The sequence below is a fragment of the Echeneis naucrates genome, chromosome 14 (assembly GCF_900963305.1).
Source record: "Echeneis naucrates chromosome 14, fEcheNa1.1, whole genome shotgun sequence".
Taxonomy (NCBI): domain Eukaryota; kingdom Metazoa; phylum Chordata; class Actinopteri; order Carangiformes; family Echeneidae; genus Echeneis; species Echeneis naucrates.
Genome location: NC_042524.1, coordinates 18,745,194 through 18,758,979, shown reverse-complemented (window position 1 = coordinate 18,758,979; position 13,786 = coordinate 18,745,194).

The following is a 13,786-nucleotide window of genomic DNA, read 5'->3' as shown; positions in this document are numbered from 1 at the left end:
TGGCTTAGTTGTCTACACCTCACAGATTGGTTCTTGTTAAAGTCTCTCACATCCTCAAAATCAGCAGTTTTTCTGTTTCAACTCATTAACTTAAGGACTCAATGGTCACCTGTTGTCTAATATATCCACCCACTGACAGGTACCATAGCAACAAGAGAGTCAGTGTTATTCTTTTACCTGTGTGGTCTTAACGTTATTGCTGATTGGTGAATACAAAATGTGGGAGAATGGGCAATGCAACAGCAGCATTAAGGAACATTATCAGGACAATCAGTTATCTGGTTTCTTTGTTTCTATGCTCATCAGTGGTGGGGAGTGGGTGACAGTACCAATCTGTGATCATGCCAGGTATTTGTGTTAACAAATCGGCATAGTCACCTGAATGCTTTAACATATACCCAAGAGAGACATCCAGATTTTCCTCATGCACAGCATCTCTATACAGTGTGTTATTCTGAGACTGAGTCTGAGGACACTGCAGGAAGAGCTTCACACTTGGGCGACTTCATGTCACAGCATCTACTTTTCGACATTTCCGTTTCTGTTTGATGAGGTGGAAATGGCTGCGAGCACATCACTGTAGTTTAAATATGTGAGGTCTGAAAAATCCCCCCAATTAGATTTTATTTTACTCGCAGACAATGTCTTATAATACTTTTTACAATCTACAGAAGCCTAAAATTAAGTGTCATCTTTCATTTTCCCCATGTTCATTAGTTTCATAAAATCCATTGACTTTAGTCTGACCGGCTCCAACTGCCGGTGTATATTAACGCACCAAACTCAGAACTTAAGGTAATCAGCAGATTTCACACTGCTCCTCTGCAGTTATCCAGAAGTCCTGCCCTCAAGAGTGCATGTTGGAAAAAAATGGATAACAGCTGCTGATGCCTTACATTATGATGATGGTATTTTGAATCAGACTGAACTCATTTTAGTTAGTATCACTTTTCTTCACTTCAAACTGATTCATTCTGACAGTAAAGACTCTTTCTTCTTTCTCTTTTTACAGTCATAAAACACACGTTATAAAACCCAGAAAGACAAAAACTATCAACCAGACTCTATTACCATTTGTCATTAGTTGCAATTGAAAGTGTTTGTAATCAAGGATAATGAAGCTGCTACTGACAAAATCAATTTCTGCTGCAGTCTTAGCACTTCTGCACTGTTGTTGCAGGTAATAACAGGAAAAGTAATATAGGGTTTAGCTGGTTAAAGACTACCAGGTGAGGGATGAAATTGTTTGTTCTCTTGACATGAAACCATATCAGCAGGCTTATTGTTTTAGCTAGTAACCCAGACAATGAATATTATAGTGTCCACGCCAAAGGTGACAGAACCAAAATGCACAACTCGCGAGACAAAGTAGCAAACTAATAACTTTTTATGTACAAAGTTCAATTCCAAATCACTCTTTGAGGAAACAAACTGGTACAACATGAATAGCAAAAGAAACAACTAAAGACGCAAGCAAAAGCTTGGAAATCACTATACAATTAGAAACAAAAGGCGCAAGACCATGCCTGGAGAAAACTAGACAAGATATTGACACAAATCACAAGGATAAGCTCGACACAAAGGATCAAAGTATCAACATAAATCAGGAACTAGACAACGCAAAGGACATGGACTGAACTGTGAGATAACTTAGTTCTACAGCACGAGACCTGACAAACTGGCACAGGAAAAAGGGAGATGCAGACTGTATATACACAAGGGAATGGGGAACAGGTGAACAATATCTGGGCGGGGAAAGACAATCAGACTGGAACAGAAGGAAGGACAAGGAAACTGTAACAGAAGGAGAGTAGGAATGTCGAAATAAAACAGGAAATGGCAAGACAGCACTGAGTTTCAGGACATGACAAAAGGAAAATATAGAAATTATGGTTGTAAGAGAAAATCTACATTCATAATAATAAAACCTCCTCCCTGTGGCTACCACAAATCTGAGCATCTAGAATCAACATCTCTCAGCCTGAACAGCGATAATACAATTGCTTCTGAGCATAAACCAAATTAAAACATAACACACTCTATTATCAGTGTTTTTAACATCGCTTCACTGCTTACTGTAACCTCACACTTACCTTTAGATATCGGGACTAATCAAAACTATATCATAATATATAAATTATAGCTGATTTGGTGAAATAGCATTAAATAGTGAAATTAGTTTGGTCTAGACCTGCTCTATATGCAAAGTGCCTTGATGTAACTTTATTATGATTTGGCGCTATACAAATAAGGCTGATTTGATTTGATTTGAAATGAGAACATGTTAGTCATATAGACTTATGGTGTCTAGGTCCAAACAGTAGAAGGATTCATGCCTGTGTTTTGTAGCATTATTAGAAAGTGTTAGCACTACTGATTTTCACAGTGCCAGATATATTTGTAATAAATTCTGCATTCATCCAGCAGTTTATTTCCCCCTGCTCACATAAAGTAATAAATGGGCATTCTAGATGAAACTACTCTTTCATCCTTCATGAAGGCTTAAAAAGTAAAACCAATCAAAGACAGAAAAAGGAGATTAAAGTACAGGTTTCCGTGTGTGTAGCAGAAGAATGAATGCAATCAGTTGAGCATATCTTTTGGCTTTAAATGTGCACAAGAACAAAACATGAATTTATAGGTCAAATCCATTACATCAAGATGAATTAGAGCCAATGTTATCAATATTATATGCGCTCATGCCATTAGAGCTGCAGAGCAGGGCTGACTGCCTCCCACAGTTCAAAGTCACGTAAGTAGGGTTGATTGGTACTTCTAAACTGATCGCTGGCATGAGTGAGAGTGTGAATGTCTGTTTGACTCAGCAGGCCTCCTTATGTTCAGCCTTGACTGGCAACCTGTGTGTGTGACTTCTTCACCAGTGCTTAGTGTGTGCTATCATCAGCACGCTAACATGCTCAGAATGACAACGTTAATAAGATGATGTTCACTGAGATTGATGGGAAAGTTGATGTTTGCAGATCAACAAACCCATGATTAGGATTGGCCCCCAGGAGATGCACAATATCTGCAGAAAAACATTAATTTTGGTTGTCACTAAATGTGTGAACCTGGTGGGGGCGATAGACGAGAAGACAATGAGCGATCAAACTGATATCTGTTTGGACCAGGCTGTACAAAAATATCCCTGAGAGCACGTTTCATTTCTGTCAGTCTGGCTACAAAGGTAATATAGACTTGTCTGCATGCTGCACAATATGAAAGTATAGAGACAGGTAGAGAGACAGGTAGATACAAACATGTACCTTTACATCTGAACATGCACAATTGTCATGCTTATTTTCACTCTATCAAAAGGACTGCAGTTCCAATGATTTGGATATTATTGGCACAGCTGCAATAAACAGTGACAGAAATGATACTGGACTGCTTGAGTGTGACAGGACCATATCACACTTGGTACTTAAAATACCCTATCACTAAAAATCTGAGTCATAAATGTGAATATCTTTCTCACATTCATATCTTAAGTGCGCACTGAGAAGGAATACAGTCATCAATTGCGTTCCCCAATTAGTCAGTTTGCAGCAGCAATGATATCACGATATCAACAATATCAACAGTCGGCTTTACATCAAGTCACCCAGACACAGAACAGTGACTCCTCTGATCTGCTTTCTGAAGATCCTTAAAGTTCAATTCAATAATAGTTCGGTTGGAACAGAAAACTGCAAATGTTAGTTTAGACAAGTGTCAGTGAGCTGACTTTGCAGGCCGTGCAGCATTAACAGGTTGTACCTGTAGTCAGGCGAAGGTAGCAGGAGTCATCTTCCTCTCTTCCCAGCAGCAGGAACCTCAGGATTTATATTCCATTTGCTCTGTGCAAACATAAGGTTCTCAAATGACTTGATGAAAATGAAAACACAGCTTCACAAACATCCATAAACAAAGACCAATGTGGCTGTGTCACAGTGTTGGTCTTGGCTGTGTCACAGATTTACGAGCCTCGTTGTAAAATGTATGATAGCCAACAGAGTCAGGCTTCAGGACAAACACAGCCAGAGGCTGTTGAGATGATACTGCCTTGTTTGTGGCCACACTGCCCCAGCTATCCAGCCTTTCTTTTATTGTTTCTTTTATGCAGTGCAGATAAATCAGCAGGGAGAAGCCACAGAGGATAAAAGAAGAAAAAAGTGATAAATCCTTCAGATGTTTACTAGATCCTAGCTGCTGCAGCTTCAAGTATCATCTCCCAGCTTGGCCAGTAATATAATACTTTATGATAACATGTCTGGATGGGCACTGAGCTAGATTCCTCTTCCTGTTTGATTTCTCATTTCACTTGATGATGAAAAAAGCAAGAGAGCGCGAGAGAGAGAGGAAGAGATAGAAACACGCCTCCCCCAATTCAAAGGCCAAATCCTTAGGCCTTTTGCTGTCAACTCCCTTCAGTCTTCAACATCTAGCAGCATGAGTTAAAGGTTAGCAGCTCATGTGGACAAAGTGCGCCTATCAACACACTTGGCATGGATGGAAAAATATTACCCAAAAGCAAAAATGTGCATTTCCGACAGGCTCACAAGCATCACCTCAAATGACTTTCTATAATTTCTCATTAGTGTAAAAAGTAACTTCACATGCTAGATACACACTTTCTTGACTTTTCTGGCTGTCTGACCTTTAGAGGGGGAGAGAGAAGAGAACTCTTTACAGGAGGCGATCCTGAAAGGCCTGAGGCCAAGAGCTGCCCCACAGCTGCTGCTGCTGTTGTTTGCAACGTTAGCAAGGAGAGCAAAGGGGTAATTATTCACTTTAATAATAATGACAGTGATGTATGGCTCAAATTCATCAAACTTGGCTCACACTGCAGTTGCCGGGTAATGATCTCTGAAAAGATAGATGCCCCATGTTGGTGTTTTGATTAAAAAATAAAGTAGTGATGCAATATTGTGGTCCATCAGATTTACAAACTGCACCGACTACAGTGGACCAAAGTTTAGGCCATGTTAACAATTCACACCTGTCCCCCTGTCATCAACAGCTGGTAATAACCACCAATGAACAGAAATACATACTACAGAGATTCAAAATAAAGTGCTTCCGCTGATTATGAAATGATACAATTGACCGAGTGAAATATGAATCATTGAGAAAATGAAACACTAAAATGGTGCAACACTTACTGAAAAATACAAATTTGTAGGGTAAACTTAAAATTAAAATAATCCGAATGTATACAATAACTAAGGTTACACTAGTTGAGTGTCTTATCCTGTTAGCAATTGCCAATTACATCTTTTAGCTAAGATTAGCCTACCCTAACTAGTTAGCCTACTGTTAGCATGCATTATGAACTTGATTTTGACTTCAAACCAGGATTAGACCAATTAAAGCATTGATCTAGAAAGTCAGTATTTACAAAACTGATATCACCCTTAGTTTAAGGGTTAGTAGGGTTCATCCTCACTGTTTCCTTGCTATTTATCTCATAGCTATTGAGTGAATTCACTTCAGACCACTAATGTCAACCCCAACATGGCAGCAGAGGAGGTTACTGGAGTGTTTCATCTGCATATCTGGACAAACTTTGACTTGATCCAATCAAATTGAAAGTGTTTGGGATATTCCAGACAACTCAAGCCAGGTGGTTACTGTGGGATCTGAAAACTGTAACAGGAAAGAGGATGTTTAGTTTTTATTAGTGACAATACACACAGAAGTTGCGTGTTTGAACAGCTCTTTGTCTTACTCCTGTGGGGAAATACTGAGGAATGAGTGAAGTGATGGCACACACATCATTCTTTCTTGGTACACTGGTGATTGTGTGATGATTCCCAGTGAGTCCTGGTACCAGCTGCTCATGGAAGTGATGAACCCTGTTATTGGGCTACATTTTCATGAGACTTTAGCTCCCAATCAGGTTGAGCACGGGCTCTTCTGGGGTTATATGCATGAGGCAACTTACGAAGCCCAACTGCAGAGACAAAAACCACTGCAGTCTGTTGCCAGACAAAAAGGTGATTTGGTGTCACTTTCTGTGTAAGAGCTTGTTCTTCTTCTGTGCCACAGTTGATGCAGCTATGCATTGCATATTCTCAGTATGGCAGTTACAAATCTTCAGCAGGAGCTTCACAACACCAGCAGGAATTGTTTGCTGTGTAATAATGTGGTTATATTTTTATGGAGAAGAATAAAAAAGAAATCTGTCAGTGCTAGCTGATATTATGAAGGGAAGAATAAGGCTGTTGTTGTTAACTGACAAACACATCACAGGGAAAAAAAAAATAAATGTATATATCCTGCACTTTGTTAGGTAGGTGCCATTCCTGGCTCTATCACAAAACAATGTAGCACAACAAGAGATAATTACATTTAAAGCCCACAGGTGTTTTCACTGACACTGCTTCCTGGTTGGAACTCAGTCTACACAAGCTGCAACAGTAACATGCAGCTTATTGATGCATCGGCAATGACAATAAAATGAAGTCATTAATAGTGATATATTTGTCCCAGTGCCATTGGTGTTGGAATGAATAATGGCACTGTTTTTCTCAGGGCTGTGTAAGTGTGGAGAAACTGACAACCCCCTTTACTGTCCAGTTGCCCCTCTCTGACTGTTTTTCATTTCAACTTTTAGTTTTTCTTATCTGTTGTATTATTGTTTTGTATTTTACTCCATGTCATTTGTTTGAACTTTCCGGTGCCTGATATAAGAAGTTGATTAAACCCTTTGTGCTTGGTACTTTCTGTCTCAAAAGCTGCTGCAAAATTTAACACATGATGAATATTTATTGTCACAACATTATTAGATGCGGGAGCAGAGGTGAAAGCATCTGTGTGAGGGCAAAGCATACAGTATAAACATTCAACAGAATCAGCTCTCTGGAAAAGCATCAAAAATAATTAGAATAATAAGATGATTTAGATAATAATTAGATACATGAATAATGTACAGAATGATGACTGTATTCTGTTTAACTGCTTCAGTTTGAGGCTCTGCGTTTGTTAGCGGTACTAGTCTGCGGTGTTCATTAGTAAAGGCCGCTGATGAAGTCAAACCTTTTTTTTTTTTTTAAATAACCTCTGAAATTTTGTACAACAAAAGGTCAATGTGTCAGCTTTCTTTCTAATCTTAGATTAAATTTGAATGTACAATAACCACAGTCTTTTGTGTTCTGTCATTTTATCTGGCCTCTTCCAGAGAGTAAGATAATATTCCTTCACTAACTGGCTGCGACAGGCAGACATTGTAGGGGTAATGTCAGGTGGGAAGAACCACTAAACTGCTAATTTAACTGAACACTGCTGGAAATGGTCATTTGTAAAAAGAACAACTTTAGATGTGCTCTCTCTCTTGTTAATTTATGACAGCCAAATATGTGGGTTACCTGCAGGACGAGTATCACAAAGCAAGGGAAGCAGAGAAACAACTGTGTGTAATGGTGGTCGAAGTGTCATGATGTACAGCCGTTCACCACTAGATGGCTCCAGAGTACTCTCTTGTCATAGGACAGGCTGCAGGTCTCTCGTCCAATCATCAGACAGTGAGGTCTGCTGGAGGGCCAGACCTGTGGAGGCTGAAGCCACTGACTCACTAATAGTGGGCTATTTACCATCAGATAAAGCTGAGTAACATCTGGACAGAACTTTGGGCTAATGAGATTTACAAACTAGACACGCTTAGTTCATATAGAGTTCGATTCTGTCAGTCACTTGCCCAATCTATAACTCACCCATCTCTGTGCTTAGACTTGAACTATCTCCTCACAGACGGTCCAGTGGCTCCTTAACAGAGGGAGAAGACAGCAGCTCTGTCCCCTCCAGCCTCTTATATCAGTGAGACAGCGCCGCAGTCAGGCGGCTACATCCTCAGCACTGATGGGTGTCTGTCTGACAGGCCGGAGCAGCAGTGCTGGGTGTTTGCTGTCTGCCGTGCAGGCACCAGCGAGCCTGTGAGGGACGGAGACATCTGTATATTTAGGTTTTTCTTCTCCTGCACTGTGCTGCTCACTGTGCATGGCAGAACACGAGGTGGTACACGCTCGCCTGGCAGCGTGCTGAGCCATAGCTGGAATTGGTGTGTAAGACTGTCTGTAAACACACACACACACACACACACACTGTGTGTGTGTGCATGCATTTGTGTGTTAAGCGTAGAGCCCTACACTGAGTTTATACTTGTTGACTTGTTTATTGTTGAACATCTGAGCAGGTCTCAACATTTCATTTTGAAGTTAAAGTAAATGTTGCTTTCTCTACTGAAAAAAAGAACAAGTGTTTATGCAACAGCACCAAGAATCCAAACATAACGGTCATCTGCACTAAGATAACAGCAGGCAGAGTGAATTCAGTCAGTCGTCAGTCACTGTCTGTCCTGTGTCAGACCACACTGCTTGGCAGTGAGGATTTAAAGTTCACAAAGGATGTGAGCAGTCATGAGGTAATTTTTTTTTTCTTTTTTTTCTTTTTTTTGGGGGGGGGGGGGGGGGGGTGCAGCCCAGTGAGCACCCAGGGCTGTGAGAGCATGAAAGAGAAAGACTGCTATGAATGAACATCAGTGGAAAAGCTGATTTCATGTCATTATGAAGGATAGGGAGAAAGCTCATGCAGGCTTGGTTTCAGATTCAAAAGGAAAATGGCTGCTGAAGTCTGGAGGAAGCTGAAATGCAGGAAATATCATTTAATCCAAACTGGATTTACTGATAAACATGACGTGGAGCTGCATTGAATAGCTGTAATATCTTATCTGGAAACATTCCCTTTGTTGTATTAATGTGCCTTGGAATCATATGTAGTATTTGTTTCTCAATCTAAGACTGAGGAAATGGAACTAAGCCTGACTAATCAGAATCTAAGGGTGGGTTTATGGTGCTGAGCTAACACGTGCATGCTGACATAATTGTAATCAGGTTTAATTACAAACCAATGTTCGGCAGCTCCTGATTAGCACTATAAATGATGTAGGGCTGATGCTGCAGACAACAGGAAGTGGACATATTGAGATTTTGGTGATGGTGCTGGATATAAACTCGGAGATTACACACCAAGGTGTTCCTGATTATCCAGGAGGGATGAGTGTGTGTTCAACACCCATTCAGTACCTGAGACATTTAACTCCTAACAGCACGTGCCAAACCAAACTCACGGTGGTGCCAGAGAGAGAAAGAGTCGAGGATCAGCTACGTCATTGTGAGTTATCCTTTGGGGACCATGAAAAAATTCACCATCATTGCTACTAGCATGTGTGGCTAAATGCATTGTTCAGATGATAAAATTCTAACCATAAGTAAAATTAAAATTTCATTTATAAAGTAGTCATTAATACATAAAAAGGACAAAGTGTGTTAAGTGTTCTGCTGAAACTAGACACACACACAAACACTTGCATGATTTTTTGTGGGCTGTAAAAAAAATACAATGATACTTTCAGCCTTAGCAGTAGCTGAGTTTATGAATTTTCAAGCCTCATTTGCAGCATTTGGGAAGTTTCTTTTGTTTTTGCAGAGCGAATTTCCCGGAGGCTACTTAACAGAGACGCAGTCAGCAGATTCTGATAACATGTACAAGCACGATGTTTATTTTACTCATCAGAAATCAAAGTCGTCTTTGTGTCGAGCAGGGGACGGATTTCCAGGATTCAGAGAGCACAGCGTTTCCAAGCTGTGGCTGAATCACAGCTACCGGGATTTCATCAAGGATCACTCATAGTTCAGCACTGACATGCAGGTATTTGGTTTTTGTCTGCATTTCTTTTATGAACTGCTGTTTACTATTTGCATTTTTACATTTTTGTCAAAGCATATAAACTGACCCATATTTATAATTGTTTTGATTGTGTGTCTCTGTGTGGCATGAAACTCAAGTCATTCACAGTCACTGATGAGTAATAAACTTCAAAAACATAAAATGGGCATGCTGCGTTTGTGTCATGCGGGAAAAACTGAAGAAATTACTTCTCAGTAAAAGGCAAACAAGTGGAAGTGTTCATTTTTGATGCACTATGAAGCTGTAATGACACAGTGATTGCTGCTGTCTGTAGATTTCAGTTTCTCCACATAAGCTATTTCACATGTGCACTTGGTTATGGCGCTCATGTTTTACAGCAAGCCAAACATAGATGGAAACCACAAATGACAAACCCAGTGAGTTGCATGCTCATGTGATATTTTTACATGTCAGCAAAAAAAAAAAAAAAAAAAAGAGAGCGAAAGAAAGAAAGAAAAAAGCCTGAGGTCATACAGTTCGTTTGGTTTATTTAAAGGTGACACCAGAAAGCAGGAAGAGAGTCAAAGTCCTGGTTTTCAACAGCTGCAAGTGGCTTTATCATTGAATCCTTGTTCACTATGTCTTTTTACACTTGTACATGTGCAAAATGTACGTTAGGGATAAAATCATTGCTTCTAAGATACTATAATTTAATTTAATAAATGCAGCTGCTAAATAAATAGTTCATGAGTGATTAATAACTGGGTATAAATAAAGCTAATTTATGGTTGGATCCATTCAAACCCACAGTTTTCTACTTTGCCACAAAATTAAATGCTGCTTCCAGCATTTTTTCCGATATACCGAAAACCCCACTGGAACCAGATCATGGAGAGAAGATTATACATTGAGAATATCGGTCTGACACTGAGCCAACTGCTTCTCTGAAGCACTTTGGGCAGCGAAAAGCTGAAGAATGTTCAGAAAAATCTAAAGATTAATTAACGGAAACAGCTTACCCACTGTTTTATAACATACACCCTGGAAACTAATTCAACAATTAGACGTTGTGCTGCGAAATGAGGGGTGTGATCAGTCAGGTATAGCCCCACCCCTTTTTTCTTTCACACGTCTCTGATCTGGTTTCATGTCAGTATCTTTTGCACACACATACTTATGATAAAAACTATAAAAGGGCTAACTAGATGATGATTTTATACAAACCTTGCTACATTATAAACAATGGAAGCACATGCACAGATTGTCCACATTCATGCTTGAAACTGATGATAGATGACTCCCAAACGGGTGAAGACACGAAGAGCTGCAATGATCAGTCACCAGATTTAAAGCTTCCAGCTGTATCTGGAGTCTGATACACAGTAACGCTTATTCAGCTGCTTCTATGATGACATGATAACATGGCCTTACAGCAGGAGTTAATTCCCTGCCTCATGCAGAGGCTAGTATGTCATTTTTTAACCTTACACATATTCACAACATAACAACCACAACATTGAACAGCATTCATGTTGTTCAGTTTGTTTAGCTTTGTTTAGCTTTAATGTATTAGTATGCAGACGAGTGTAATTCTTCTGTGCTGCGTAAGTTGTGTTTGATCCCATCTGTGTGTTGTGCTGATTTGTTACCGGTGTTCAAAAATCTGACACAGACCTTGCCCAGACAGCTTTGATTATAAATTCATGGCTTTTAAAGCCCTGACAGCAGATGTTCCCATACCAGCCCTAATCTGGGACACAGTGAAACCCTCCATTGGAAGCACAGGCAGCATCAGGAGTGTTCAGCTGTCTCCTGTTCTGAATTGGTTGGTACCATGTTTCCATGTTGTTAAATTAGTATGATAATGAAACTCTTATGTTTGAGAACATTCACACTATTTAAGAGAATTTTAACAGCCCGAGCTTCTTCATTTATAGTTGACAAGGCAAGAAAGAGCTAACATGAATTAAGTTCTGTGTTAGTAAATATCTCTATTGCCATTCAAAGAGAGGAAAATCTAATTCTCCTTTTAATTGATTATCCGAATCTTTGGTATTTGTTTTTTCTGCACAAAGAACAAATGTTTGTATTTGGGAGGAGGATATCAGTGCAGTTTGTACTCCCTGAGAGTCCTGTGGCTGTTGTTTCCAATATGAATTATCCAGTTGTTTAAGATCGCCAGCTGACTGACAGAGGGAGCTCCACTCATCGTAAATATATAGTCAGGTTTCAAACCATTTACATGTCAGCATTTTCAGCATGGATTCCTGTTCCAATTATTCCACTGATAAAGCTGATACACAGTAAAATGATGATAATAGACTAATAATTCTCCAATCGAAATGCCACGGGTTGATGGTTTCATGTTCTCAAATATCAAAATCTTTTATTTTTTGCTTTAACAAAATAGTAAATTAAAATAGATTAATACATTTGATGACAGAAGAAGATGTAAACTTAATTATTGTTCTTAGCATTGTTAAAACCTATTCTATTAAATGTGAATTTATTTTAGTAACCTCATATTAAATGCAGTTTTTGATCATATTTAAAATGCATATAAACATGATTATATACTGTTCACATTTACACATCACTATATTTTATTGCTCAACTAATAAATGTTAAGGCATGCTTTCAGCTCATTTTATATTTACATTTATTTCATATTCATATTTGAGTCATGAGACCAAAACTTAAATAACTCGAATCAGCACAACTGCAGATTCTTATTTATCACACAATTCTAAAAGGATGTGTGAGAAGTTTTTGACAGCTACACAATGAACTAACAATGAACTAATTTAATCCAGGATAAATCCCACTTTCTCTGCCGCCTCTAACCAGACGCAGGAAATAAAAACACTTGGAGAGTTGGGAACTCAAATGTGTGTGTGTATATAACAAAAGCTGCAGAATGTCTGACAACAGCTTTATAACGCAATTAGTCATGGCTAAGCAGACAGCATGTAATCCACTTACTGCAGCTATTGCCGGGAGGACTTTTATTTAACAAAGATGCTTCACAAATGAAATAACTGCAATGTCATCAAGCTCGAATCCGACCGCCCTATTAGATCTGATTTAAGAAATGATCTCATTTGGAGGAGCAACTTCGTGTCCAGCTTCCCTCTGTAGTCTGCCAGGTGTCATGAATGTTTTATCAAGTGCCATTCATGCAAAGTGTTGCTGCTTGGAGTTGGGGCTGGTTGATGATGGGAGCTGATATGACTCTCTACCAGTGGTGGCTCGGGCTGAGCTCCGTGCTTTGTTCCAAGATCGTGGGGTTAATGGTTTTCTGTACAGGCTGGTGAGGGAGGAGCGGCGCAGCTTCTTCAAGCGTTCTGTGTCGGAAAATTAGGATGCAGCCTCTGTTGTCAGAGCCAGGGAGCTGTCTGCCACTTTCCCAGCAGCCCCTGGGCCAGTGACAGGGAGATGGATGATATCTGCAGCCTGGCCGCACTGCTCCCCCATAGCACACAAACACACAGTCTGCCTCTAGTTCTCTCTCACACACAAATACAGCAAACAAAAACATACCTAGACACCTACCCTCTTCTTGGTTTCTCATATCCACTAACACACACAGAAACACACACACACTCTCACAGACGAGAGTAGGAGTATTTGTCTAATACACCCCTCTCTTTGTTGCCTTTGGCAACAAAACCAATATCCTACATATCAGGGGGAGTGAAAACCTTACATGATAAAACAATGAAAACGTTTTGAAGGGAAACTCCACTGTTTGTTTTAAACAGTAAACCATTACATTTCTAAATAACCAAACACAGAAATTTTTCAACACAGACATTTATTGAAATCACAGTTTACAATATGAAAAGCACAAACAGGAATATCTACAATTATTATTTATTGAGACACTGTCCTTAACTTTGCGGATTTGGGAAGGAGGCTGGACTTGAACCTAAACACGTGTATTACAATAGTTTACAGTGCATAACTGTGTTTGTGTGTGTGTGTGTGTAAGTGGTAAATTCATTCCTTCCCCCTATTCTCCCTCTTCCGCACCCATCTCCATTTCTTCCCTCCTCTCTTCATTGTCCTTACCTGCTATCCTGCTCTCCGCCATGCTGCTGATGCTCCTGCAGTCGGGACC